This window comes from Poecile atricapillus, chromosome W (assembly GCF_030490865.1).
Source record: "Poecile atricapillus isolate bPoeAtr1 chromosome W, bPoeAtr1.hap1, whole genome shotgun sequence".
In the NCBI taxonomy this organism is placed as follows: Eukaryota; Metazoa; Chordata; class Aves; order Passeriformes; family Paridae; genus Poecile; species Poecile atricapillus.
Window position 1 is genome coordinate 4,248,639 of NC_081288.1, and position 25,175 is coordinate 4,273,813.

General features: G+C 42.6%; 1 long non-coding RNA gene across 1 annotated transcript in view; it reads right to left on the reverse strand.

The window, feature by feature from the left end:
* Positions 1-782: 782 nt before the first annotated feature.
* Positions 783-25,175, reverse strand: part of LOC131591916 (uncharacterized) — a 29,511-nt gene continuing 5,118 nt past the window's right edge. The window contains exons 2-3 of the long non-coding RNA XR_009280484.1: positions 22,062-22,149; positions 783-1,031 (exon numbers count right to left, since the gene is read on the reverse strand). This is a non-coding gene — a long non-coding RNA (uncharacterized LOC131591916). The remainder of the gene's footprint in view (positions 1,032-22,061; positions 22,150-25,175) is intronic.

A 25,175-nucleotide genomic window follows, 5' to 3' on the forward strand; every position in this document is an offset into this window, starting at 1 on the left:
AAAGCAAAATATTGGGGGAATACTTTCAACCAAAGATTAGTTTGCAGCTTGAAGAGTAAAAATCCAGCCAGGCTGGATATAATGGACAAATCCCACTGAAACAGGCTCCATGGAAAGGAAAAACTGCTGTTTTAATGCAGGCTGGAAAACCCGTATTAAAAGACTGGACCATCTAGGTGTCATCTTCTCTTTGACTGCAGTGAGTGCCAGGTGGGGTCCAATGTGCTTTTTGAGGAGGCCAGAGGATGGTAACAGGGATTAGGGTGTAGGGAACATGGCCATGGAAATAGATGGAATAACTTCCATTTATTTCTACTGCCATGTTCCCTACACCCAAATCCCAAACAACACCACAGAACATAAAACAACAAAACAACACCACAGAAAATAGAAGACATTTGCAGACTGCCTGTACATCTGGATGTTGAATTAAGAAAGGCTTTAATTACAATTAATGTAACAATATTCAGGTCAAGAGAAGTGAGCAGCAAGCATAATACACAAGCTTCTTTCAAAACAGTCAATAGAAGCAAAGAAAGAGATGTATCCCTTCTCTGTGTCTGCTGAGGACAAGACATTTTGATCTGAAATTGCAGGAATGGCCTTAAACAATGCTGGGATATAAGTGGAGGAAGGTGACATGGGTATTTTTTGGAACTTGCTAATGAACCAGGTAACAGCAGGGTGCTGAGTGAGCTGAGCTCTGGATATCTGCACTGGGTGCATTGGATCCAAACTGGATAAGTCAGACCTGGACTTATGCAAAAGTTGTGTAGATATTGCTCCAAGGTCCTGCAGGAGGTGGGGCCATTAACTCCTTAAAACTGACCCCACGAGCAAACAGCCAAATGCAAATCTTTCCCCTTAATTTATTTGTTTTTTCATACCTCAGGTCATAGGATTAGGTCAATGTTGCTTATATTTCCTGTCCTACAAAATGCAGTCAAGATGAAACCAGCCTTGAGTCAATCTCTCTTGTGAGGAGTCTTTGAGGGACACATTTTCCATGAGAGAGTCAAGGGTTATAGATGCTACAAAGGAAGAAGAAAAAATATTTAAATGAATAAAGGAGTTTTTACAGCAGCCTCAAGTTACACCATATGAAGTTAAAAAAACCCCAGCACTCCCAGCTGAAAAGCCTGGGAATAAATGAAACTAAAATAAACCTCTTCAGCTTCATGCACAGAGGGTTATTATTCTTTCCTCCATTGCTATACTTTCATGTTGGTATAGTTCCAAATAATTCATTTGTGTTACTTCTGTTTGAGCCAGATTTGGAGAGAAGAGATTCAGACACAAGCACTGGGTTGATGATTGACTCATCTTTTCCCATACAAAGAGAAAAACAGTGAACTGAGTTTTTATGGCTAAATCTGGATTTCAAACTGCATAAATTAAATATCTATATACACATTTATATGCATATACATATATACATGTGTTTGCATGTGTATGGATGTGTACTTTCTTTTGAATTTCAGTAAAATACATTGAATCCTGGGGGGGTTTTGACAGGCTCTTGAAATGCACCACTTGAAGAGGATTTATGTTTGAGGTAGATCTCAAATGTGAAAGTTTGAAGATTGTTTGACAGCATGACATGCCAAAATAAAACAGATGATGCAATCTCTAAAACTGACTGAATAATGGCACATCCTGGTAACTCATTATTCATGTAGGGTTTTGTATATGTGTATATTCTTCTCCTTCTTTTTCTTTTTAATTGTTTTTTAGTGCAATAATTCAATGAAAGGCTGTTTTCCAGCACATTTCTACAGAAATATGAGGATCAGTTCAGACTTCAGCTGTTTGGACTTACAAATCAGGCCTGATTTGTAACAGCATGAGCAGCACATAATCTCTAAAAATGAAGAAAGATGTTTCTGTGAATTAATGTTGCCAATATTTATGTGTCCACAAGATTACTGGAATAAAATTGTGCAAATATTTTCAGGATGGAGCTATTAATTAAATAAGAAGTCATATGGGGTAATGTATGACACACCACCTTGCTGTCAGAGTATCACTTTCTATCTCTCTTTCACAGCAAGTGCTTAGGAAGAAAAAAATGGTGCCTTGTTATATATTTTTCCTTTGTAAAAAAGGACCCACAATAAGGCAATTATTACCCTAAAACACCAAAGGACATTTGCTGTGGGCTGCATTCACTGGCTTCAATGACATGGACAGGACTGGAAGTAATGGGTTTAAACTCCAGCAAAGGGGAATTAAGGCAAACATTGGAGCTGTTTCATCAGAGGTGACCAAGACAGTCTGAGCAGGTTTGTTGGAGGAACCATCACCTGAGGTCTGAAGAACAAGTCAGGTGAACCTGCATGTGAACAAGAGCTTCAATGAGGTGAAATATGTACTTCCTTCAATGGGAAATTAAGGCTTGGGACAAGGGGGGATAGCTTCAAACTGGAAAATGGGAGATCTAGATTAGATATCATAAACAAATCCTTTGCTGTGAGGGTGGGGAGGCCCTGGCACAAGTTGTCCAGAGAAGCTGTGGATGTCCCATCCCTGGAAGTGTCCAGGACCAGGCTGGATGGGGCTTGGAGCACACTAGGACATGGGAAGCTGTCCCTGCCCATGGCAGGTGGTGGAGCTGGAGAGTCTTTAAAGTCCCTTCCAACCCATCACATTTTGTGATTCTGTGCTATAGAGAACTGAACAGGTGGGGTTGATCCCACTCTGAGACAGATGAAGGAAGACATGATCTCTTCACATCCTAATTCACTGCAATTCTGTGATTTCTCTGAACACACTCACACCACCCCTGAGTTTGCATCTATATTTTTCTGTAAATATTTGTGTACAGCACAAATAAGAGCAATTACTGTAGATAGGAACCTCAGTGGGTTTCAGTGGGCAACGTAAGTTTCCAACCCAAGTCACATTTAATGGAAATTATGCATCCAAGTTACAGACCAAACAACATCACAGAAAATAAAAGATGTTTGCAGACTGCCTGTACATGTGGATGGTGAATTAAGAAAAGTTTTAATTACAATTAATGTAACAAAATTTTACTGTTAGCTTGTGAGCAGTAAACCCTGAGTTCAAAATACTTAAACTGGTAATATTTAACTTGCCTGAAATTAAATGGGACAAAGGAGCACTGCATGAAAAACCTACTGCAGTATGTAAACGACTCATTTACTTTCTGAATTTTATAAAGTTTCTCTCCTGACAATGAGGGAGAGTTTCTCCTTTTTGATCTTATTATGATGAGTGATGTACTGTTTCAGAAAGATGGGCGCTAGAGAGGAAGCAGCAGCATTAAACAGACATGGTCAGCAGCACTAAGGTCACACTGAAATTGTCATTGAAATAGATTGACCATGAAATGTCAGAGACTTGTTCACTTGGAGTCAAACTCATTCTTGCTGAACATGTCTGGAGAGCCAGAGTTCCAGTCCTGGAAGTCAAAGCAAAAAGTAGGAACTCAAGTAGTCCTCTTAGGACAGGACTTTCAGAAATACTTTGAAGCGGCCGATGGGTTTTTGTGTATATGATAGGGATAAGCATCAAAAAAGGCTGGGTATCAAGCCCTGAAAATGAGGCTCTCTTACAATTCTTTGCTGAGGACCCAAAAATGAAGCTTCCCTAAACACTGGCAGCTTATCAGATCTTAGGAGAGGTTCTGGAGGAGAGTCCTTGTGAAGATTCTCTGCAGGGACTGAAGGACTGGGAATGAAGGACTGAAACTCGTCTCAACTTTTCAAACTTTTGAAATATTTTCTGGCCTTGATTTATTGTCTGACAGGACTGGCAGGCAGCTCAAACTTTATTCCAGCAGCAGTCTCATTCACATGTGTATTGAATGCAGCAGCAGAAGTCAGGTCATGAATCTCATTTCACAAGACAGTAACGAGCCAATCAATACACCAAGTGAGTTTTACACGTTTTTCCCAACAATGAGAGCCTTTATTCTGGAATCAATATTCTAGGATGAACACGGACATGTAGCCACATCACAGTAACTGAAAACCACCAGGTATAAGCAAGACAGCTCAGTGGTTCGAAATAAAGGAAACAAAGAGCCTTGCATTTGGAAAGCTCTGGTTTGGCAAGCTCCCAGTAACTGGAAAATGTGGAAACACAAGCAATCAATCAGAAGCAGCTAATATATGGTAACAGGATGGTGTACAGTAATCCTCAAGTGTGAAAACATCCTGGTTCCACAGTGAGAAATAACTGAAACTCAGACCCTGGAGAAAACAGAGTCCTGGCACAGCCATTGAGCATGATTAGTGAATATTTAATGATGTAAGGAGTTAACTAAAGTGATGTAAATGACTAATGCAGTGCCTGGAAGATGAGCCTGGATATAAGCACTAAATGAGCTGCATCTTCAGGGAGAGAGGAGAGTGACTGCTTAATTTTGTATCACCTAGGTAAGCATGCCATGGAAGGAAAACATTTCTGACAGCAGCTGGCTGTGAAACACTTCATTCTTTTAATGTTTTTCAGCTAACTCAGGCAGAGGAAATTAACGACAAAAGCGTGAAGCAGGCATGGGAGGAGTGCTGCACTCCACATCAAGACGTGAGAGTGATCCTTTAAACCAGCTATTATCAAAAGAAGCTGAAAACACAGAAGACTTTATGACTTATCTAAGATTGAAGAGAAATTCTTGCTTTGTGGGAGTCTAGGTCCCTTGATAGGAGCTCAGAGTGTGGTGGTAATCAAGAACTGAAACATCAGAAAAAGTATTGGCAGATTGAGAATTCAGCCTTGACAGTGTGGTTAGGAGACATTAAGGAAGAGCTGGGGGACACAGCCATAACTGTGACGCCTGAACTTGACATCATGAATCCCCACAACCAGCTGAGGTAATTTCAAGTTCTGCTTTCTGTTGGTACTGACTATAGGTACTCTTGTCATTCTTCTGTTGGTATTATGGACAGATGAGCCTGGGAAAGGAATATATGCAGAACTGTATTTTTTTTAAGAGGTGCAGAAGGGCTTTTACCTCCCAGATGCCCCTCCAGTGACAAAGAGTAGGAGTTCAAGTTGAGTTAAGATGTGGACAGAAGCAGGGCACTCATAAATGTCTGGATTTAGTAAATGAAATTAATAAAAAAATAATACAGGTGGGGAGTGAGAGGTGATTTCATTGAAGGAAGGTGTTGAGGGGAGTTCTTTGGAAATCAACAAAGCCACCCAGAGAAGGTCTCTTTAAGTCAGGTTGAAATGTTTTGTTCCTTGCCAGGTTCAGTGGTTTCTTTTATTTCCCCTGTATTTAACTCCCTGTCTGTGTTCACAGTTAACTCCACTTCTCAGAGAAAACAGGCTGTTCAGAGTGCCAACATTTCACTTTTAGAGAAGCAGAAATACAAAATCGTAACATTTCTACTCCTCTTTTTTAGAGGTGAGTTTCTTTGTTGAATCCTGCCCAGGTTGATGTGCTCTTTTGGCCACCCCAATTTTTTTGTTTTCTTCCTCACACACTCCCACTCATCAGCCAGAGCCCATTTCCATGTCTTTTGTTAACCCACCCCATCAGTCTCAGTCACCACTTCTTGTTCCACTCATCATGAATCTGAACTGGTGCCACCTGGCTTGGAGGCTGCAGAGGTCTGTAGTGACCTGGTCCAGGGACCAAGAGTCAGTGCCTGTCCTCAGATGATGATCTCCCATTCTTTACTCTTCAAGACTCCCTTAGGAGTATAATTCCCAGAGCCAAGTGAAATGTCTTGTGGGTCCCTTCAAAATCAGGGTATTCTGAGATTCTGTGACCTGATGTTTTTGTGCAGAGACCATGAAAGAGCTGGTGGCATGGTGGGACTATGGCAAATTTGGGCCTGAAGACCCTGAGTCACAGACTTTTCCACAGGGTTCAAATCCTCTGATCAGGTCACCACGAGGGTGATTCCTCTTTAAATTTTCATAAACAAGTACCATAATATATTACTTTCCTTCTAGGAAAAGCAGAAGGACGTGAATCACAGAGGGCCTTTGTTACAAGAGCAGTTCTGCTTTCACTCTGCCTCCTCAGAGCAGCCCTTTGATGCCTATTTCCTGTGGTAAGTAAAAACAAAAGAAAAGTATGGGAACACATTTTTATTGTTTTTCTTGGACCCTGTTTAAGATGATTCAGTAGCACCTATCAGACCCCAACAGCATCTCCTGCATTGCATTACTATTCCCTGGGGTGATGGTGTGAAGGGGAAGATGGAAACCAGCAGATGGATCCATACTGTGGATTCACTGGGACTTGGGACTTTTGCACCTGGGAAAACTGCAGAGTCCCATGGATCAAGGCCCCAGAACTTAGCTGGGACTGATTGGGATGGGAGACCACAAACTAACTGCCCCTGAGGTTTCTTCTTGAGTTAATTTTCCTCTTGCTCAGGTATCTCTGAGGGTGAATGATTCAGGGGACTTGGGGGAAGAGTGAGAAACTCTCCAGCCCCTGCCTCCCCATGGAGCCCAGAGGAAGGAGATATTGTCTCTGTGGTTAGAAAACCAGACATGTGTCAAACGTTTGCCTTCAAGTCTTCAGTAGAAAAAATTGTCACATGAGCTGCACTGTAGCTTGTGGTGGAGCTTTATCTGCTTGGCCCACCGAGGGCTGGTTTGAGGTGGAAAAATGTAACACCCAAAAGCAGCTGTTTGCCTCCTGAAGAGGGATACTTGCAAACTTTCCCACCTTTGGGGGTTTCAAGCATCTCTCCTCCTTGATGTGCAGCCCATGGTGCTGGAGAAGCAGGGCAGACAGCAGGAGCAAAGCAGCTCCCCCAAAATCAGACTTTCTGACTGTACTTTTAGGAAAAAGAATTGTTTGGTCTTTCTTTTTTTCTTTTTTTTTTTTTTTTTTTCTTTTTTTTTAATGTGTGAAACCAAAGCAGGTTTGAGAAAAATAAGCATGGTCTGGCACACAATCAGTTTACATTATACAGGCATGAGCTGTCTGTAATTATTTCAGCACATGAATTAGAGGAGCGTCCTTTCTACCATGGTCCTTAACTTCCAGCTCCATGCAGAGCTGTTCACCAACCCAAACAGCTGTTCTCCATGCTGTCCCAGCACCTGAGGGGTTGGTCTGGCTTTGCATGCTTGGTTTAGACACCAGACAAGCCGTGTCAATGGGCAGAGAAGGTGTCCTGACCTGTTTCTCTCTCTGCTAGAGGTACAGGTCTGTATGTTCAGTTCAGATCTGGGCCCCTCACTACAAGAAAGACACTGAGGGGCTGGAGAGTGTCCAGAGAAGGGAACAGAGCTGGGAAGGGTCTGGAGCACCAGGAGGAGCTGAGGGAGATGGGAAAGGGGCTTAGCCTGGAGAAACGGAGGCTCAGGGGGGGACCTTGTGGCTCTGAACAACTCCCTGACAGGAGGGGACAGCCGGGGGAGTCGGGCTGTGCTCCCAGGAACAGGGACAGGAGGAGAGGAAATGGCATCAAGTTGTACTGGAACAGTCTGCCCAAGGAAGTGATGGAATTGTCATTCCTGGAAGTGTTCAAAGGACATGTGGCACTTAGGGTGGCTCATGGCACCATGGTTTAATAGTGGCCTTGGCAGTTAATGGTTGGATTGATGACCTAAGACGGTTTTTCCAACCTTGATAATTCCTTGCTTTTATGTTGTCCTGGCTTTCTGGGGTCTCTTTTAAGTTATTTCCTGTAATTGGCTCCCTTATTGGGGTTCTACATGACTCAGGACCCAGAAGAAGGGACAATACTTATACTTCAAGTTTTCTTTCGAGAGCAAACAGTGATAAGTGGTTGAGATCATGAGTATGCAGCAAGGGTTGCTCCTAAATATGTCAATGAAAATAAAATTAGCACTTTTTAAAAAACAAAAAACTAAAATTTTCTCCTGACTTGCTGTTGGGTGTCTGGAACAAAAGCTGCAGGAGAGAGGGTGCAGCGTTTGAAGTGGGCACAGATTGTCACGTTCTGCCTCAGCAGACGGTTTCTTTACAGGAAGCCACCACAATTTTTGTTCTGTAGCTGAACAGATCATGAAAACCCTCAGTGCTGCTGCCTCACCCATCCACATCAGTGAGAAAAGTTAAAGGAACCATTTTTCTTCAACTCTTTTGGGGGCCTGAAGATTCAGCGGGGACCATTTTGTAAATTCCTGCTGCGTGTCCCTGTTTCTGATACAGTGTGCTTGGACAACGTGGAGCCGAAGGCAGATGCACCTGAGTTATGAGTATTTGTCACACTGGGCGTTGTCACTGGCACTGCAGAACACCAAAACAGCAAATCCATTCTGTCCATTTGTGCAGAAACATCAGGTTCTTAATGGCAGGACAGTTATTGACCCTGTGAGCCACCCAGTCACTTTGCAAGGTCCTGTATTTTCCTTAGGTGAAAATGATACCAGACATCCAAACCATCTGGTTTAGCTTTTTACCAGGCTGTGATGGTCACAAGGTCGTGGTGCTGAGCAGTGATGGCTGGAGGGTATTAGTTCTGTTCCTTTTATTTTTCTTCTACTGAGAAACTAATCCAAATTGGTTTTGGGCAACAGCTGCCTGAATAGAGTTATATAAAACTGAATGACCACAACAGCTCAGAACATAGGAACAATTTCTCCCCACAGGTCAATAACTTGAGTTTGCAGGTCAGGACAGCATAAATCCTATTTAAGATATTTAAGGATTTACCACCTTACTAACAAATACTGTTCAAACACAGATAAAGGAATATTATAAAACTTTTAAATGACTGGTATTGTGGTCAGAGTGTAGTAGGTTAATAATTGCCCAGATGGAATAAGAGAAATGAACGTTTCTCAAACATATGAAGCTCTTCAAGAACATCCGTGGTAGATGATAATGTAGGAATTGAGTGTGTTTTGATTACAGATGTTTCAGGTGTGGATTCATCAGAGAGCTGACAGCCACAGCTGAAAGAGTTAAACACTTACTGAAGCCAGTGGAAACTTAAACATCCTGTAAAAGCACACTGACATAGTTTAGGGAAGAGAAAGAGAAATTTCTTCTTCCTACAAATAAAATTTTATGGGAAAATTACTAGTTGTTAAATGTTAATCTTATGATTACAGAGCTGTCTGAAGAACCCATGCTGATTCACATATGTAAGTTAAATTCATGTGTTGGATCTGTTGATAAGATGAAATTATAAGCAAAAAATATGATCAAGCATGGGATTGTCTTTTCCATCTGGTCAGCATTTAAAAGAGAGTAATATGTGCAAAAGAAACACAAAATCTGATCAAGTCACTGTCAAGCTGAGGAGAGACACTTGCATGTTTGTGGAAATAAATTAACATATGTTATATGTGAAGGGTACAGCCATTCTTTAAAAGACCCGTGACAAAAACCTAATCAAATGACAGCTCTAATGACTTGAGCCTGAAGGGAGCTGTTACAATAATTACACAACATGCAGAGGGTTGTAATAGCAGGGCCTCACCCGCTGAAAGATGAAAGGATCATGGCAAATTGAAGCATTTGTATTCCCAGAGATGCCAGGGAGGCACAAAGAGAAGAGAAGAGAGGAAAGGTGCATCAGGAATCGATTTACCTAAAGCAGTTTTGGCCTCGGGGGCTGCATACTTGGGCTGGTACTGGTGTGGGATGTGGATTGATCGGTGCAGGGCGTGAACAGAGAAAGCAGACCCAGCCTCCAACCAAAAATACACCAGGAGGTGATGAAGGTCTGCGGGGGCGGGGGGGGAGGGGGTAGTTGTGGTGTGAGCCACTTCTCTGGATGTCAGGGTACAAGATTCCCATTCTTAGAACATGATCTAGTGAATCATCTCCTTTTACCCTCACACAGGACACCTCTGTACTTGCAGTGTCCCAGTGATGTCTCCAAAGAAAAGGAGGTTTGAAGTTCACACCAGTGCGGGGCTCAACTGAGCATTAACAGTTTTTCTCCTCACATAACACTCATTTCTTAAGACCACCTTCTCGATTTTTCTCCATCTATCTCCATCTATTCAACTATGTTGCAGGCACTCACTGTTTCATCAAAAGAAATAAAAAAATAGGTGTTTATCAAGACAATATAGGTAAATTCCTTGATGCACAGTCACATTTTCTTTTATAAGTGAAAGCAAAAGTAGATAACATGAACTAGGGAGGTCTGAACCTCAGGCATGGCCTGTGATAAGTTTAAAGGTGTTGTGTCCCTTATATTGCCATATATTTAATTTCAATGCAAGCAAACTGATGGAACGTTAGTGATCATCCTATAAAATGAGAATTTGATAGGGAAAGCTGTGCCACAGATCTGATGTGCTGCATTTCAGGTCAGAAAAGTGTACTATCAAAATCTGAAGTCACCTCCTCTTCAGAGTGAGAAAAAGAGAACATGTTTTTCCCTAGGTGTCCCTTATTTTCTCAAAAACATGCCAGCTTTATTTTCCTTTTTAAAGGAATGCTAATAATGTGTGTGGTTTGCTTTCACTTAGATTGATTTTCCTGAAGGCCAAGAGGAACACTTCGTTCCAAAGCTTTTTGTCCTTTAGGTTATCATTTTCATGTCAATCTGGATGGATGAACCTTCCTAACAGGGGCTCCCAGAGTTATTCTTAGATTTTGAGAAGAAATTCTGTGGCTGTTGGGGAGTCAATGGCTAGTGGAAATAAGTCTGAGATGTGGACTTGTAGTTTTGGCAAATTGGAAAAGGACAATTTCAAACATGAATGTCAGTGATGCTGGAGCCAGAACCACATGTTGGATCTGTGATTGTTTAAGTTGTGCTTTTATCTTATTTTCCACCATAGCTAATTTGTGGTTGTTTATCCCAGTTCCCTGAGTAATGCATCAGTAGCTCAAAATTATTGAAAAACCTTTGTACTGGGAGGGTCTGAGTCACTCCTAACTAGTCCTGGCTCATAACTAGACCAGAGTATAAATGGCAGTGGATAAGAGGAAGTGGCTCCAAGCTGTCTCAGGGAGGGATTGATGTCACCTCCTGCTTGGATTTGTTCTGTATTCTATATCCTCCCATAAAAAAAAAAAAAAAAAAAAAAAAAAAAAAAAAAAAAAAGGCTGAAAATACCATTAAAATCCCTGTGTTCATTTTATCCCTGTGATTTCCTTTAATATTTCTTTCTCCAAGCACTATTAATTCTGTTAATTCCCAGCTGTTGCCCGAAGATCAAGAAACAAATGTTTATCCTCTTCTGGCCATGGCCCACAGGTATTAAAGGATAGTTCCATTAATACTCTACACCAAGACTTCACTGCCACTTGACATATGGAGTGATTTATCCCTGTTGGCAAAAGGAGCCAAAATCAGCATGTTCCTTTTACAGCCTAATCCTGTACGTCGTGTTGATGTGTAAACAGTGACACACGAGAGTTTTACTGCCTGACATAAAACACACATTAGCACTGAGGGAATCTGTCTGGGCATTGGAGGGAAGTTGGGTTTGTTTTTGTTTTGTTTTTTTTTTTTTTTTTTTGCTTCAGGGAAGACTGTTTCCCTCACATAGAAATCTTGGTGAAATAAGATGAAACCACCTGGAAAAGCAAATGGATATAATACAGAGAGCAAAAGGAGATGATGCATCTCTTTTTGGAACCCTGAGAGACGCAGATGTTCAAATTTGGAATGCAAGTGCCAGCCTATCAATTTGATGGGTGCTCAGCATCCACTGCAGTTCAGGGTTTATACCCTGAGAGAGACAAGCCCTTCCAGAACACATTAAACTCAGACAATCATAGATGTGGAAATCAGGATGGATGAATCATGTCTTAAAAATGACCATATTTTTCTTAAATTGTAAGTGGGGAAAGAGTGGCTAACACCTACAGAGGTGACATTAGGTGGGATGAATTCTACCCCAGCGTCGCTGAAAATGAAGCCATTTTAGCTGATGAGACACAAGCTTGAGGTTTCAGAAAAAGGAACAATATGGGATTGTCTGAAAAATATGAAGCTCTTGGGATTTACAAAATATAGAGTCACATCATTTCTGTCTTATGCATATCTGTGTCTAGGTATTGAGATGTGTCCTCTGGATTTCTAATTCTATGCTCTCCAGCATGCTGTCTTGATGCTTGTATTTTAATGAAAAATGCCTTTTTTTTTTTATTTATTTATTAGAAAGAGATTTTATACTAGCTTTGGGAGGAAGGGAAGACAGGCTCCAGAGCTGCACTGGCCTGAGAACTTCTATTCATCTAGAATTCTTGCTGTGGCAGAGAATGAACCATCTGGGGTTCTGAGGACTCTCAAATAGACCAGTGAAATTCATGGGCAACCACATCTCCTGCTCACTAATTGTGGCACTTCTGCAAGGTTCATGATGGATGTGAGAGTAATTCGGGGTTTTTAATTCTTCTAAGACAAAATTTTGTGATCAGGAAAATGCCATTTTTGTTTTGTGATACAGCCTTTGCTAACAGAACAATAACAGAAATCATTACACTACTATACAAATCTTTCCATGGCCTTCAGCTGATGTTATTTGTTGTTGCTGTCCTGTCTCCCCACCTGAGAGCACAATATCCTGGGACTGGAAACAGTGCCAATGTGACAAAATGTTAAAATATAGAATTGTTTCTCTGTAATGAAGAATTACAAACTCTAGGATCTTATTTGTCTGAAAAAAAGGTAGCTGAGGGGGCATCTGATACAAATGAATACAGGAACTTGTATCTAATTTTCCTAATACTGACCCCCAGGGGAACATCAAATAGCATTTCTGTCTGATGAGTTCAGAAAAAACAAGACATATTTCTTGTAGCAGGTTGAAGTACAGCTGTGATGCACTTTGCCAAAAGACAAGGGGATGAGAACACCTAGAAGGTTTCAAAAAGTGATAGAATATATTCTGGCATGAAAACATAATTCAGGACTTATCATCTTGGTAGCTGCTGAAGACTCAGAGCTGCTTGATGTCAGGATATTTTTGGTCTTCCTTTATACATTTTCTGTTGGACATTGCTGGAGGCAGAAGTTGGTTAAGCAGATGTTTACTCTGTTCTCAGTCAGCTTCATGCTGTTCCATCTCATGCAGCCTGGGCACTCTGAAAGCGCCTTCTTGGTGTCCACCAAATGCTTTACCTTGACCTGAAGCAGAGGGAAAAATCCAAATTTCTTCAGGAAACTTGATGGTTTGCATAGTCTGGGTGAGATGTTTGTTAACAAAGTGGGTACTCATACATGTTATTAGCTTTAAGTCCACAGGGTACGGAGAAGGAGAATTTGTTTCAAAACAAGGACTTAAGGCTGAGAAAGTTTGAAGAACAAAACTGCCTATTATCCTGGGTATTTTAAATCCTCTTTAGAAGGAGAAAGAAACACTTTTGGCACTGCACAGCGAGGCATGGAGTCCAAACTTCCAGAGTGTGCAGCGGGTCCCCAAAGGGAAGTGTTTCAGGGTCCCCACTCACCAGCTATGTCTATCTTTGTGTCTCCAGACTGTCCCTCACAACAAAGCTGGTGACACCGGGTGTCACCCTCCTGCAGCACAGAGCAGCTGCACCTTCATGGGCATTGAAAGGGACAAGAGCAATTCTGTGTAAGAATATCTGAGTTGGGGTTGCCTGCTTGGCCATGAGCAAGCACTGGAGAGCCCAACTTTGCTTTGTTGAGGGAGGCTCCCAGTACTTCTCACACCTGTGATCTGGATCAAGTATGGAGCAGGACAAGCACATCTCACTGTGACATCCTGACCCACATGTCTGTGACCAGAAACACTGGATTGTTCTGATTGTGCCACAGGAGAGAGGACAGGGCAGTGCAGACCAGACCCTCTTTCATGGCACCATGGGCATAGGAAACCTTCTAGATATCACCTGCTCAGGGGCTGTCTGACACCATCCTCCTTCACTACCACAAGAGCTTTCAGCCTGGGGGTTTAAACCCTCATGGAGCCTTGACAAATTCAGCCCTCAAGGTGAAATCACAGACCAAGTCAACACTCAGCTGCTGCAGAGCTAGATTCAGTTTTCAGCATGAAAAACAGCATGAAAAAAAATGCAGATGCTTCTGGCTTGTGATTTCTTCTTTTCCCACTCCCAGCCTCTTCTCTCAAGAAAATGTTTAAATTATTTCCATGTACAGGGAAAGCCCAGGGAGCAGAAATTATTCTGACCAGGCGGCTAAGTGAAGTGTTGAAGGTCTGAGGAACAAAACTTTCTGGTCCAGCAGGTCAGCTAACAGCATCTCTCACAGGGAGACAAACTGGGTGGAATTCAACTTCTTTAATCTCTCTCTGACAGAGGTGTGGTTGAGAGCAGAGTGCCTGTCAAGAACATATCTGCTGCCAGCCCTCTCTGATAACTCTGGGACCACCAACACGGTGGAACTGAGCTTAACACCAGGACAGCAGCCTCAGAGGTGCTACCAAGCAGTCCTGCAGGTGTTCATAGCTGGGGGCAGAGAAGAACACAAGAGAACACAAGAGAAGAACACACTTTGGCTTTTCTGCTGTGATTGCATCCCCTGACCATCACACTCACTCTCCACAGTCCATGACTAAATAGCTCATGGACATGAAGAGAGCTGAGGCATTTCAGAGAAAAATGTGATGCAGGAAGAAAATGAAAGTAGCAGAGGGTAGGCCTTTTCAACCTTTTCCTTTTCCTTTCTTGATGTATGAGACAATTGCCATGTTTTGGTTTCAAAACATGTGCTAGAAAGTGCTCTAAGTATGTTTGGAATCCTCTGTCCTCAGCACGTGAGACGTGACAACCTTGCAGGTGTGCATGGCAGCCTGATTGGAGTGACATCAACCAACCTAAGTCTGGTGGCTTTCATCCTACTGCTTCCAGGAAAGGTCCCCAGCTCAGGCTCCCTCCTGAATCCTGGGATCACCATCCCCACAGGCAGGGGTGCTCAGCAGAGGAGCATCACAGGGGACACCCACAGTTCAAGCAGAGCAGGAGCTGGAGATGTGGTCCAAGAGGGTCACTAAGGAGGAGGAGGCAGGCTGTGACAATGAGACTCCCTCTCAGTGGAGAGGGGCAGATAAAACTGGAGAATGATACAAATTTTTTGGAGCTAATTCGTCTTCCAGTACCTAAAGGAGGCTTACAGGAAGCAGAGCAGCCTGTGGTGACTGGACAAGAGGGAATGGCTTTAAGCTGAAGAGGAGTAAGTTTAGATTAATTATGAGGAAGAAGCTCTTTGCTAAGAGGGTGGTGAGGACCTGGCACAGGGTGCCCAGAGGAGCTGTGGCTGCCACACCCCTGGAAGTGTCCAAGGCCAGGTTGGATAGGGCTTGGAGCAACCTGGGATAGTGGAAGATGTCCCTGCCATGGAACAAGATGATTTTTAAGGTCCCTCCCAACCCAAACCATTTCATGGTTCTTTGATTCTGTAAATGAGCACCACTTGCACCACAGAGTGATCTACAGGTGACTGTGCTTGGTTAACCTGTCCTGGTAATCTGAGATAAATTGGACAGCAGCAGCCATAGTTGAAAACTGCGTAGTGCAGCCCTTCCTTCTCTCACACTAATTAGCACGGCTGTTGGGACAAGCTGTTTAATTATTGCTGGAATGCTGCTGCTTCTACTCCTGGGCCATGGTCCTTCTCCTGTTCAGCAAGAAGGATCCAAAATTCACCCCTGTCAGGCCCTAACTGAGCAATATTAACACAGCATCTGCCAGGCTGTTTTGAATAGCTGCTAAACATCTACGCTGCTTTAAGTGGGAAGAAAAGGTTTTCAAGTGCTGCATACATTACCCACAGCAGTGGGGAAGGATGTTAATAATTCATTCATGCTCTCAGACTCTGGAGTGTGCTAGATCTTTCAACTCACAACAATAGACATCACCCTGCAGGCTGTCATGTCCTGTTTTTAACAAAGGGAAAGAAAAGAGAGGCGCTAAAAAGGAAGAAGATTTCCTGGGTGGAAAATCTGAAGCCTGATGAAGAATTAAAGCCTGTTAAATGTCTACTTGAGCCAGCCATTGAGCAATAAAGCCTATTTGCAACCAGTGGCTGGAAGAAAAAGCTGCATGTGCAGGAAAAAGCATTTGTTGGGAAGATTCTGGGATTGTTTTCCATTGGTTGTGGAATACATCAACCCCCTGGGGTGCCTGTTCAGCAAGTTTTTCTTATTCAAACCAGAGCAGAGAGAGAAGAGGAAGGAGTCACTCTGAGAAAACATATGTGTGGAATTATTTTCATGCCTGGAGCATCCTTGGAGTACCTGAATTGCCTTCAGCTATACCCTACCCCCACAGGACGTTCCCAGTGGATGTGATGGAATCCCATGCATGTATTTCCAGCTCCAACAGAAATAAAGGCAACCAGAAGTGACAAAAGGACTTGTTTAGGATGAGGTAGGTAGGAAAGCAGCCACTGCTGAAGGCACAGCCAGGACTTTTGGGCTGGTGACCATTGCTTAAGTGTGGCCACCCGCAGTAACAATCATCATGCCCATGACAAGAAGAGAAGCCACTCATTCCTTTAGGATTCATCCTGGGTCTGTATTTCTGTTTTCAACTCCTCCTTCTACTTCCCTGAGTGGAAGAGCCTGTCCTGTCCTTGCTCCTTCGCTTCCAAGGTGGTAGAATCTTGCCTGAAATGTTGATTGAGGTCCTTTATGTGGCGGATGTTAAACTACACCCAAAAGTAACAGGAAGGTCCTTCCAGTAAAGAGTGGACCAGTGAGTGAGCAAGAGAAGGCAACAGAACCAAAATGTTTCATTCCTGAGGAGGCAGGAGATAAATAAATAGAATTTAATCCTTCTGAAATCCAAACAGCCTTCTTATTTCTGTAGCCATGTCAACAGTTTGGAGCCATTTAACGAATTCCTCATGTGACTCCCCTCATTCTGATTCAGAATTATCTCAAATTGATTGAAAAATAGAGAAGAGGCCTCAAGTCCCACCACATCTAATGTCTTGATGAAAACTCTGGTTTTCATGACAAATGCTGGCCCATTGAATTCAGTATTTTACGCCTTAGAGTTCACTTACTGCTATTTTCCATGGAAAACTCCCTGTGGACATTTTTGTGTACTTGGGAGAAGAAAAGCAATACTTTAATTCTTCCCTTGTACAAGTCTGCACATCGACCACAGAAGAGTTTTCCTTTAGGATGGGTTCCCTCAAAGCAGAATTTCAATTTGAGCACTGCTGCAGGAAGGAACAAATTGGAGATTCCAGGCTTGCTTCACCCAGTTGCATTCTAAGTTCAACACAGGCAGATACTGCTAGAAGGATATATTGACCCTTGTCAGCCAGTTCCACCAAACCCCCTAAAAAACCAAGGCAGAGATCTTCTGAGGTAGAGGCAATCCCTGTGCCTTTCTGAGCTCAAAGCAGTGTCACTTTATCTTCTGAGGACATTCTAGGGACCAAGCGTTGTAGCCAGTGTGAGGAGCTGACCTGCCCTTTTACCTCCCTCAACAGTGGGGGCTTTATTCAAGGCTTTTCACAGTTCTTCCTCACCCCCCAGCTTGGGCATGGAGATCACAGAGCCTGGGTGAGCTCTTGGAAGAGATGGACAGGCGCTGCCATGCCTTCCCTTGGTCCCTCCGTTCACCCCTCTCCTCCCTGACACCCTTGGCAGAAGTGCCAGTAGGATGTGACAAGATTGCAAAGTCTTGGCACAGAACTGATTTCTTTTTTCCTTCCCTCTGCCCAGAAATGGAGCCAAGAAAGTGTCAGCTCCATAACTCTGCCCCAGCAGAGCCCTGCACACTCCCTCAGCCAAAGCAGCTGAATAGGAAATGGGATGGAGCTGGAAACTTGTCCTTGTCAGCTGGGTTCTCCATCCAACAACTCATAAAAAACCCTACATGAAAGCAGCCAGAACCATTACAGCTTAGTCCTATCTGAGAAATGGCATTTAATCCCCACACTGTTTATTTAACTCTACACGACAGTTGTGTAATGTCATCCTGTTCTGTCCTGATCTTATTCCACAGGGAGGCTTTTCAGCTCAGGAAATTCATGGATCAAACTGCCAGGTCTCAGCGTTTTGCAGAGCTCTGCCATGTAAATGATTATTCTATAAAAGAAATCCCTCTAATCCACAAATTTTGATACCAAAATAAAATAAAATAAAAGTGCAAGTTTTGTTTTATTTTCATTTTAGATGTATTTGTGATTAAACACTTGAATATATCTCAATCACACAGTATCAAACAGGAAAATCTAGGTTCCCAGGTTTACTGGTTTGGGATTTTTTTTTACCTGCCATAATTTTTAAGGATATTTTAGGACTGTTGAACCCTATAGGCTGTGCTTTTCTTTTCCATGATTACACCTGCATGACTGGATTTCCTATTGAAATCACTCAGTTGAAACCAAGAGGGGTAGCACATCTAAGAACAAGATTTGGTCTCACGCTTCTCAAACAGGAGGTTTATAATTAACTCTTCAAAACCCACTCACCTTCCAAAGATGAAACCATGCAGAGGTGTCTTGAATAAAATAAATTTCCCCCATGTTCTGGGAAACTTAAGGAGCAAAGAAATTTGTTTTGCATAGTGTAATACAACTTTTTTTTTAGTGTATGTGTGTTTAACCTGAGAAAAATCATGGAATCATGGAATGATTTGGGTTGAAAATACCTTTAAAGATCACCCAATTCTACCCCCTGCCATGGGCAGGGACACCTCCCACTATCCCAGGTTGCTCCAAGCCCTGTCCAACCTGGCCTTGGACACTTCCAGGGATCCAGGGGCAGCCACAGCTTCTCTGGGCAGCCTCTTCCAGGTCCTCACCACCCTCACAGGGAAGAATTTCTTCCTAATTTCTAATCTAAATCTCTCTTCTTTTACTTCCCCTTATATCTGTCCATGTCAAAATTCACTGTCCCTCTTTTTCATAAGCCCCATTTAAGCACTGGAAGGATGCAGAAAATTAATATATATATAAAGGTTTAAAAGGCATTGTAGTTTAAAAGTTTAAAAGGCATAGTATTTCTGGACATCATGTTACTTACTGCCAGCCAGTGGTAAGAGTAATATGCCAAATGATCACCATCAAAGCACTCACCCTAAACCCTGAACCGTGCTTAGGTAAGGAGGGAACTTTGTGAAGAGTTCTCACGGTCAGAAATGAGCACACAGAACACTCAGGTTCCATTTAATCGTGTTGCAAGTAAATCCTAGACAAATCTCAGGGAACAGGGCTGAGGGGCAGTGATGCTGTGAGCTACCTGCTTCTCCAGGGAAGGCCAAGTTCTGTTTAAGTGGTTCCTGAAAATGTGACTTGAGATGCTTTTTTCCCAGCAGTGGAGAGGCCAAAACTGCCTTGGGTAGGTGATTTCTGTGTTTTGTCAGTCTCCTGATGGAAAATACTGCCCATTCCCCCGGGGAAAAGCCCCTCTGCACAACTGGAGGCTGCCCCAAGCCCACCCTCTCCCAGAGCACAATCCAGAGCAGCTTTCCTCCCACTCTCAGCCCTTTTTCCCCACTGCACACATGGAGCAACAAATGGCATCCAAACACAGCAGCGGACACAGCAAGCAGATGGCGGCAGAGCGAGGGGCCGCATCCTTTAGCAGGAATCTGCATCAACTCTTGGCTGAACCAGGGGCACAGACCAGGGGTAAATACACAGCAGCCGCTCCCCCGGGAGCTGCACGGGAGACAAATCCAGGGCATCCTCGCCTCGTGTCTTTTTGAGGATGTACACAGGAGGGCAGCAGACTTTCACTCAGCGTTTGGCACCGCAATCCCTTCCCTGCCACAAATAGATGCTGCTGGGATAGTGAGAACTGTCGTCAGCACGAGGGGATGGATGCCGGCTAAAAAAGCCCCATTAAAACAACCCCAAAGTCGCTGTAATTAGACACAGTGCACATTTCGTTGTTATGACAAAGGTCTTAGTCATTTTTTTTCCTGCTGTTGAGCTAAATTCACCCCACACCAAATTATCTCAGGATATTCCTTTCTTCTCTCTAGTTCATTTTATTGGGTGTTTGCTATTTTTTTCTGTAGTTATTGCCGTGGTTTTCATTCTCCAGGAAAAACACACTTCTATTTCCCCTACTGAGATTCTGACACAGGAATCTCAAACATCTCTCCCTTTGTTTCATGATGGACCATGTACTGGGGATGGGGTAATGGGAGAATGCATAAGAAACAGCCTCTAATTCCAGCTAATGAAGCTTGTCAATGAATATGAAAATCATTATTTAGGTTTGGAAAACAGAAGCCTGAAAGAGAGTGTTTCTCAGCAACGTTTCTTTTTTATTTTTTTTTTTTTGAGTGGGTATAATTAAAGCAATCATCTTTATCCTGCAAAAATACTCACTGCCTTCTTCCTCCTCCCAGCCCAGCTCCATTCATTCCTTTGAATTTGGCTTCTTGATAACTTTGTCCGTGATCCAGCACAAACAATTCTGCACACTGATATTGATGCCAACTCACATTGAAGCCTTTCAGGCAGAGCAGTGTATTTTGCCTAAGTATTTGATCAGGCTGATCCTAATTAAAGCACTAATTGCCATGTGGTTGGGTTCTCTTCACTGCCTGAAAGGAGTTGGGGATGAGTGTCCAAGCTGAGCTGAGCTCCCCTCCACATTCTCAGTGACTGCAAGAGGCATCAGTGATGTCTCAGCCTTCCCATTTCACAGAATAATAGAATCATTGAGATTGGAAAAGACATCTAATATCCTCAAGTCCAACCATTCTCCAGCACTGCCAAACCCACCACTAATCCAGATCTCTAAGCACCAAATCTCCAGGGATGGTGACTCCACCACTTCCCTGAACAGTTCCAATGCTTGGAAACCCTTTCAGTGAAGAATTTCTTCCTAATATCCCATCCCAAACTCCCTGAGACTACTTGAGGCCATTCCCTCTCCTCCTGTCCCTATTCCTGGGAGCAGAGCCCAACACCCCCAGCTGTTCCCTCCTGTCAGGGAGTTGTGCAGAGACACAAGGCCCCCCTGAGCCTCCTTTTCTCCAAGCTGAGCCCCTTCCCCAGCTCCCTCACCTGCTCCTGGTGTTCCAGAACCTTCAGAAATCTAAAAGTAGGATGAATTCTGAGGAAAAACCCCACATTTTCTTTCCATTTAACTTTATTTATGAGTCTGTAGGTGCATATCTGTTGTGCAAAGTGCACTCATAGACCAAGAGAGCAGTGATCTCTTGGGCAGTTTGCACTGCCCTCTGAAAATACCTGCTTTCTCCAGGAGCAGACATAGATTTTCAGAAATAATATCCTCAGGTAGGTGCTTAAAATTCCATAGGGTACTTTGTGCCCAAAACCCAAATTTTACAATATTTTTGAGCACTGAAATTAATGAGATTTAGGAACCTACGTAATTGAAAAAAAAAAGCCAACAGAGCTGATCCATCTGCCCATGATCTTTTTGGCAAATATGTGATAGGAGCTGAACACAGATCTGTGAACTGGTGTAATCAGCTAAGAATAATCATTCCTGCTGTGAGATTCCACAGCCTGACACACACAGAGCAATCCCAGCACAAACAACAGGCATCAAAAGTCACGGTGGGAAAGTGACTGGAAGCGTTTGAAACAGCAACACTGCCTGTTGCTGTAATCTCCACTATGATAATGTCTCTGGGGACTGGGATTATGAGAGATGCTCTGTGGAATGAGGCTGGTTTGTGTCACAGGACTCCACTAAGACAAAACACACAATAAAGAAAAGCCTGACCAAGCAAAACCCAGACATCGTCCAGCTGTGGTTTCAGGGCAATAAATACGATTGGGGATTTTGCTTTGTCTCCAAGTTTTATCCTGTCTTCTGCCACAGAATTGCAGCCCAAGCCATGAATACTGATTTGAGGACTTCACCTCCTGAAACAGAAATGTGGATGTTGGGTGTGCCAGCAGAACCGTCTCAGTGTGTTAAAATAAAATCCCTGGCATGGCTTGCTCTGGTGAATGTATTGGGAATACAATGTTAATTGCTGGACCAGGCTTTGGGCAGCTAATGAATAAAGAATCTCAGTGGATTGGGGTCTTAATTACCTGATTTACTTTAACCTGATTTCCTCTAACCCAGCAGGTCAGTGGGACTAATCCCAGAACAAGACACTCTGCTATGTGATATCTTCAAACAGTTCCAAAGATTTCCAGAGATGAGGAAGGAAGTGGGGAAAGGTGCTTGTCTCAGTGGAAATTAAACACTCTTGCCTGATATGATAATATAGAAATAACATCTTGCTAGCTACTTACCAGCCTGAAGACCCAAAGATACACCAGATCTTGTTCCTTCCAAATACTTTCATGCCCAGACTTCTGTTCATGCTCTCTAAAAACTAAACTAAAAAAGCAGCAAGATCAACAATTTCTCATTTCTCTCAGCTGGAAATTAAAATCAAAAACAAAAGCACAAAAACACAAAACAAAAACAAAACCACAAAAACAAAACACAACCCTCCCCAAAACCAAATTAAAAAACCACAAAAAAACAAAACAAAAAACACAAACAGAAAAACCCAAAAAACAAACCAACCAAACAAAACCAACAAAAAAAAAACAAAAAAAAACAAACAAACAAAAATTTCATAGACCCATTGAATCATTAAGGTTGGAAAAGTCCTCCAAGATCAAGTCTAACCTTCATCATCAAGTCCAAACCTCATAAAGAGCGAACACAATTCAGCATACAGTGTAAACACACAGTAATTCTCAGTTGACCACATGAACTTCAAAGCTTTATCACCTTCCTCTCCCTGATACTTGCCATTCTTTACACCTTTGGTGTCACCAGTGCAGAAACTTAGGTTTGCACAAGGTGAAAATTCTTTGATTTCCATAACTCTGTTAATTTTTTTCCTATTTTTCCCATTTTGATTACACTCTACATCAGCTTTATCCAGACAAGTTTCTTGCCTTGCTTTTCTCTTATCCTTTAAGGAGTAGTATTGGGTGCCACTCTGTGGTGAAAATCAGGTTAGTATGGGGTTCCTGAACCAATGGACAAAAATCCTTGCTGGGATCTGAGATGAGGATGATGAACTCTGACATCTGGAGAGGACACCTCTCTCCCCTTACCCTGTGTTATTATCACAGCAGGATGGTCAAAGTACAAAATTAATTATTCCAATAACTCAATTTAAGTAAAATATTAATCTAAAATAGCCCTTTTTCTGAGTTAAGGAACTTTTATTTTTTGTTTGTTTGTTTGTTTTCTGTGCTTTATCGCACATTCTGCACTCCTTGATTGGTGTCTTCAGGCCTTGTTTCATTAAGAGAAAAAAAGAAAATAAATGAAAAGCAATTAACAGCTTATTTTTGAAAACTTTCAAGCCAAAAATTAGTTGGAAGCAGCAATTTGAAAGCTAAGTTTCAGATTCATTTCACTTTCTTTAGTGAATTTTAGTCTAGACTACCTCTATCTTTAATAGCCGCAGACACAGGGAAAACACATACTTCTCCAGAGACTGATGTCTAAGATGATTTATCTTTAATTGAATGTCTCACTGGGCCATAAACTGAGCACATCTTGTGCTTGGAATGACACATATGCCTAAATGATTAGGATCTACAATTATTAGCAGTAAAAGCTGATATTCCTTGGGTTATCATGACATGCAAAACCTGTTTATGTTGGGAAACCTGAGCCAAGCTTCACTGCAGAAATCTCTACCCACACAGCCACAGTAGAGGGTCCCTTACAAAACTGCTCCTGGAAGATCTTTACCTTGCCTGTTCTTAAAAATTTCAGTAATGGAGAATCCTTCACATGTGGGTGTCTTTATACCTACAATAATTTTGTGGTGTATTACTCCTCTGAATAGAGCATGTCAGTATATTCCCCTTTAAACAGAATTTCTCAAGTTTTTAACTAATATTTTCCCCACCTTTAAAGCCCAGAATAAATATTTTGCTCACCTTGTGAGCAAAACACAGCAGCTGTCCCCTCTATTCCTGTATTTAGCACCCAAACTCAATGTCACTGAATGAGCTGCATTTCATAAGGACAATCAACCTTTAATAAATTTCACCTTTAAGTGAAATTTAATCAAGATTCAGATTTATGTGTTGATTACTTATTAATTTTTTGTTTGTTTTTACAAATACAGAAAATTTGAAAAGTGAATGTAAAATTAGGAAGTGAAGCCTTTTCTCCCAGAATAATGTAAACAGTATTGTTAACTCTGTTGGTCCCAACCACTGCTCTGCTGCTCTGACCTTGTAATCAGAGAAGACTGAGCCCTGCATTTGTCTTTGAAGGCTGCTAATAATTAAATCCTATTGTTTCACTGAAACAGAACATGACTCTCACAATTTGTAACCAGAAGCAGTATAGCTGCACTGAACAATGTTGGATAAACATGCCCTTCAAAGATCAAAGGATGTAGGGCTGTGTCAATTAAAAAGAAAAAAAAAAATAGGCATAGCTAAACTGCTGTTTCTCAGAGCTTGGTGTGGGTGCAGATCTGAGGCTGCCTGGATTGCTTTGCTTTCATTTCACAGTCTCAAGGGTATCCTTATTTCCCCCAGTGCCTGGGGAAGCTGGCACACCCAGATGTGAGCTGAGAGTCTGCAGGCAGAGGGAGAGAGTGCCTCCCTCACCCCTAATTAAACGTTCAAAGGATTCGTGCTCTCTCCAAGCAGCACATCTTTGTGGCATTAAATAAAAATGGGCCTCAAAGAGGAAACAAATGCACACACAATGTGTTCAACAAGGCAGTGGGCAAGAGGATAACAGGAGGATGTGGGTTTGGAGTGATGCTGTTCGGTTTTGTTTCTTCCCTTCCCTTCTCCATGGATTTCCATCAGAGTTCACCCTCTGCCAAACAGAGACTCACCTTGATGTCACTTTGGCCATGCAGCTCCAAGAGGAGGCAGGAGAAACCACGGTTTGGTTGCTTAAGGAGTTTTTCCCTTCCCAGTAATGTCCATGTGATTTATGGCCAGCAAAACCTCTTTAATTAACGTGACTCTCATTGGCTGTTTTCTGGTGGCCCAGAAAAGAGGAAAACTTGCAGCAAATGAGTCCCAGCCATGCTTTGGCTTTGTCTGCTCTGTATTTCACAGCTTTTCCTCTCTCTGCTGAACAATTTCCAGGGTCATGAGGACTCCCTTGCTGAAATGTCTCTACTTGTGCAGGGACAGGTTACTGCTGGGAAGGGCAAATCCCACTGGAGGGCCTGATTCCTCTGGTAGGTGTTGAGGGGTCCAGTCCATCCATATATCCATGTCATAAACTTCTCAAGTGTCTCTTGCCAAGACCAAAGAATTTCTTCCCTGTGAGGGTGGGGAGGCCTTGGCACTGGTTGCTCAGAGAAGCTGTGGCTGTCCCTGGATCCCTGGAAGTGTCCAGGGCCAGGTTGGATGGGG